Source organism: Octopus bimaculoides, chromosome 29, assembly GCF_001194135.2.
Source record: "Octopus bimaculoides isolate UCB-OBI-ISO-001 chromosome 29, ASM119413v2, whole genome shotgun sequence".
NCBI lineage: Eukaryota > Metazoa > Mollusca > Cephalopoda > Octopoda > Octopodidae > Octopus > Octopus bimaculoides.
Window position 1 is genome coordinate 8,296,853 of NC_069009.1, and position 5,212 is coordinate 8,302,064.

A 5,212-nucleotide genomic window follows, 5' to 3' on the forward strand; every position below is an offset into this window, starting at 1 on the left:
TGTAATTCAACGGTACAACAGTGTAAGACTATCCTTTCAGATATACTTACGTTGTGATTTCTGCAATGTGGTGCATAAATTGTCAAGTAAATGAGATTCATCTTTGCCTCCACTGATTCACTTGCAAAGTGATGAGTAAAATTATTTTGTTGCAGACCTACTTTGAGTCTTTTTATTACCACTGCGACACATATAGTCCCCAGTTGGTAACATTGATTTCAAGGCCTTCCCAGATGAGTGACTGGTTGTTCTAAGACATTTATTGATTGTAAATATTTTCTAAATACACTTCCTTCTTGTTTTTTCTTCCTTTTCTTTTGCTGTGTGATTAGGATTTAGCAGATGGAACCTGAAAGAACCTCATCATATCTTTTATCATTTTATCATTGACTTGTTTCAGTTATCAGATTTCAGCCATGCTGGGGCGCCACCATGAAGAATCTTTAATTGAATGTATAAACCCCAGTATTCCTTTTTTTATTAAAGCCTGGTACTTATACTATTGGTCCCTTTCGCTGAACTGCTCAGTTATAGGGACATAAACAAACTAACACCAGTTGTCATGCAGTGGTCAGGGACAAACATAGACATGAAACTCACATACATACACGTATGCATGCATATATACATACATACATGCATACATACATACATACATACATACATACATACATACATACATACATACATACAAATGTTAACATAAAGCTAAAGATCAGTGAAAAAGAGAACACCTATGCTGAACTATTAAGAAATCTGCAGTTACTCTACCCAGATTACAAGTTCAGGTTTATACCTGTAATTATTGAGGCACTGGGATACGTAACACACTGCTTAAATACCAATTTTGAGAAATTATGGTTCTCAAAACCAGAAAGGATAAAGCTAATTTGAAGACTACAGATCCAATCCATCACTGGAACTGTAAAAATCTGTAAAACTTTCCAGAAGTTTATCATTTAAATATATATGAGTATGTCTAGATATGCAACTATATGCATACATAAAACAACATACACAAATCTACACATGCACTGACTCCAAATACTTCACATAGACACACATACACACATAAATGCCTCGGTGACATTATTGAAATTCCAATGAAGGAGCCTTGGATCTAGGTTAGAAACTGGCTCTTTCGATATTGGCAAAAAATCTTGAAATAAAATCGAACAATGACATATATATATAAACACACACACACACACACACACACGTGTGTGTTTATGTATATATAAAAGACAAAAGAGGATTAAAAAATCCAAGCAGATATTAATAAAGCACTCAATTTTTAAAAAATGGGTTAACTATATCCAACAATCAGACACCAATAAATGTAAGTAGAATACATAACCAAGGTAATTTGTGATATATATTACAAGTAGACCCAAATATCATTTAGAAAAATTCTGAGAAATTCAGAGTATTTGACAACAAAAATAGGTATAGAGAAAATCACATCTTTATTGTAGAATTCGCCTCATAAAGCAGACAATTGTTTCTGTTATCACCAAATTTAATATTTCCAAAAATACATAAACGAGGAGGTACCCAAAAGTAACAGGAAACGTTCTCTGTGGAGCAAGCCCAGAGTAATTCAGGCTTCTGCTGCTAGAAGCCACTTGGTGCAACTCTCAGGCATGAGTCTGCCAACTGGTGTCATTGAATGGAGTCGTAGTGCCATGTGGTGCGTCTTTGTTTTGCAGTGCCTCTCCCCTGTTCGTCGATTTTTGTGATGGCTGTAACGAAAACAAATGCACTTCCATGAAATTCTGTTTTCTGCTGGGGAAATGGCAGCCAAAATAGTCATGCTTCAAACAGCTTACAAGGACGCTGCCATGAGCAAAACACATGTTTACAAATGGTTTTCACACTTTAGGAGTGACCACTTGTCACTTGAAAATCAACCTTTATTCAGGTTGTTGACAACCTTGAAAATCAACCTTTATTCAGGAGGTTTATTCAACCTTTATTCAGGAGGTTTATTCAACCTTTATTCAGGAGGTTTATTCAACCTTTATTCAGGAGGTTTATTCAACCTTTATTCAGGAGGTTTATTCAGCCTTTATTCAGGAGGTTTATTCAACCTTTATTCAGGAGGTTTATTCAACCTTTATTCAGGAGGTTTATTCAACCTTTATTCAGGAGGTTTATTCAACCTCCTGAAAGAATGAAAACATCACAAAAGTTCATGAACTAACCTTGGAGGACTGTCACTGAACAATTGACAAACTTGTTGATATTGTGTGTCCTGGAGCTCCTGCCAACAAATTTTGAGTGAGGAATTGAAAATGAAAAGAGTTACAGTTTAAGTAATATACACTCCATATAAAGCATTCATCAAGGAAGTAAGATAGAGATGTCCATTGGGATAGCATGGTTATATTTGAATCAGGATATGACTTGACAGATATAAGAAATATAAGATATGGTGTATATTTAAAGAAGTTGTTTTTAAGAAAAAAAGAAATTATTGTGCGAGAATAGAAAATAAAAACTAGTTAAAATAGTTTTTATTAGGCTACTTAAATGCAAACGAAAAGAACGGAGTTATTAGAGAATAGCTCTATATAATGGAAAAAAATTATTCAAGTGTAAAAACTTGTATTCATTTGTGTGAATTAAATATAAGATAAACAGATAAAAATAGAAGTATAGTTGTTAATATTACAGAATTAAAATAGTAAATACTTACTGTGGCTAAAAATATTGAAAAAAAACTGTTCCAGGAGAATGAAAATGAAAATGTAAAGTATTCAAAAAGCTAACAAATTAACAATGTAGGAGAGATAAAGCTGAGACAAAGTCGTTAGAATCCTTTTTAAAAAAAAGTTATAATTATCAGTATTTATTAGTTGACTATGTTTTTGTATAAATAATAAGAATGGAATATGAGTTGAGAATCTAGTTTTGCATAAAGGAAGTGGGAAGTCTATAGTAATATTATATAAATAAAAATTGTCTAACTGATATAATTGTGAATGTAAGAAAAAAAATTCTTTTTTATATTTATGGAGTAAAGGGTGCAAAAAGATAAATAAAAAACGATATCTATAAGTGCATACATTTTGTAGAAGAGTAAGGCACCAATAATAATTATTATCATATATGTGTAAGCATATATCAGCTGTAAGATGTAATTAAACATCAGGAAGGTTGGGAAGTAACTTTAAACGATAATAAAATTAGAATAGTTAAGAGAGGTGTGTCTTAAAATATATATTATACAAATGGAATAGATTACCAAGAAAAAACAAAAAAGAAAGGAAGAAATAAAGAAAATTGGACACCGAGAAATATTATAAGTGTTTGTATCTATGAGTTGTGATTAAGCATCAAACAGATTGTCAATCGGCAATTAAGATTAAATAATAATAATAATTGGAAGAGGTAAGAGAGGGATATATATAAGTACATATTATGCAAAACAAAAAAGTGCAGAAAAGGAAGGTATATATATATATATATATATATATATATATATATATATATATCAGGGAAGATCTAGAAATATAATTGAGAGAAAAAGGAGGTTTATAGAAATTTGGAAGAGATGTTAGATCAATATACGGTGGGTCATGTATTTATAAGAGGGGATGGACAAACAATAAATATATCCATATAGCATAAGATGAAATGATGTGCAGAGTATTATAAAAAAATAATAATCTAATATGATAGAGAAGGTTAGTATATAGAGAGAGGTATTATAACAAAAGACTTTTATTAGAAAGAGAAGGAACAAAGATAATAAGAGTTAAGGTAAGGGGGAGAAGAATATCATTTAAGAATAATAAAAAGGTATTTTGACATATGTTTACAAGAAAATACTTTTTCATCTCTAGAATTGACAAGGAAACCATTCATTTTCATTATTTTATAACTCTCTTCCAGGCATAGTTTATAGATTTTGTTATTATGTCTACAAGATGGGGCTAAAGATAGTATTTTCCAAGAAACTAAGTAATCTATATTGCTTCTTTTGAGTAGCCAAACTTTTTTGGATAGACTTATGCTATTCTCTTTTCTAGGGTCATTAAAGGATGATTTATGATTATTAATTATTAATTTAAAGAATTCTTTGCTCAACTGATGTATATATATTTAGAGAGATTATGGGTAATAATTGTTGCTTGGTATACTACTGCTTTCAATTTACAATTTCCATCTACTTCACAAGTATTGGGGTTTTTACAATTACAATTTGAATTATTAGTTGGTACTATATTATTATGTCTATATGTATTAGGAGTAATTGTGTATATATATATGTATTAGGAGTAAATGTATATATATATGTATATATGTATTAGGAGTAAATGTGTGTGTGTGTATATATATATAAAGGTTATGAAGGGTATTGGAGTCAACCAAACCCTAAAGATACAGGCAATACCGAGTAAGTGCTGTATACCGACTAGTTATGCCCCTGTCGTAGCAACATGAGTGGGGAATATAACATAGGTCGTGTATTAGCGTGTGTATGTATAAAGAGAGAAAAATATAAAGAGACCAATGGCAAAGTTAGAATTATATTTTATGTATAAAGTCTTACGGGTGTTTCAGGGAAAATCCAATGTATCCCTTCATCGGAGACGGTAATAGTAGAGGAATGGATTATTACCTCTATAAGAGGAGATTTGTAGTAAGAAGTGAGAGCGATGCTCTGAAAAAAGAACAAAGAAGAAACAGTACTTAGAGTGTAGCTTCATTCCAGCAGTAAACATCCATGTAAAGAATCCTTGTGGGTATTTTCCGGAGATAATTGTAGTAGCAAAGGTGGATATGTATCATATCATATCCAGTGTACTCTGTGCATTGTTTACTCAAAGGATAGTCGATTCGGACTATCCTTTGAGTAAACAATGCACAGAGTACTCCGGACACGATATGATATATATCCACCTTTGCTACTACAATTATCTCTGGAAAATACCCACAAGGATTCTTTACATGGATGTTTATTGCTGGAATGAAGCTACACTCCAAGTATTGTCTCTTCTTTGTTCTTTCTTCAGAGCATCGCTCTCACTTCTTACTACAAATCTCCTCTTATAGAGGTAATAATCTATTCTTCCACTATTACCGTCTCTGATGAAGGGATACATTGGATTTTCCCTGAAACACCGTAAGACTTTATACATAAAATATAATTCTAGCTTTGCCATTGGTCTCTTTATCTTTTTCTCTCTTTATACATACATATATA

The 5,212-nt window shown here is 31.6% G+C and overlaps 1 long non-coding RNA gene across 1 annotated transcript in view; it reads right to left on the reverse strand.

Moving 5' to 3' along the window:
* Positions 1–1,493: 1,493 nt before the first annotated feature.
* Positions 1,494–5,212, reverse strand: part of LOC128251241 (uncharacterized) — a 6,237-nt gene continuing 2,518 nt past the window's right edge. The window contains exons 2-3 of the long non-coding RNA XR_008267036.1: positions 2,205–2,263; positions 1,494–1,742 (exon numbers count right to left, since the gene is read on the reverse strand). This is a non-coding gene — a long non-coding RNA (uncharacterized LOC128251241). The remainder of the gene's footprint in view (positions 1,743–2,204; positions 2,264–5,212) is intronic.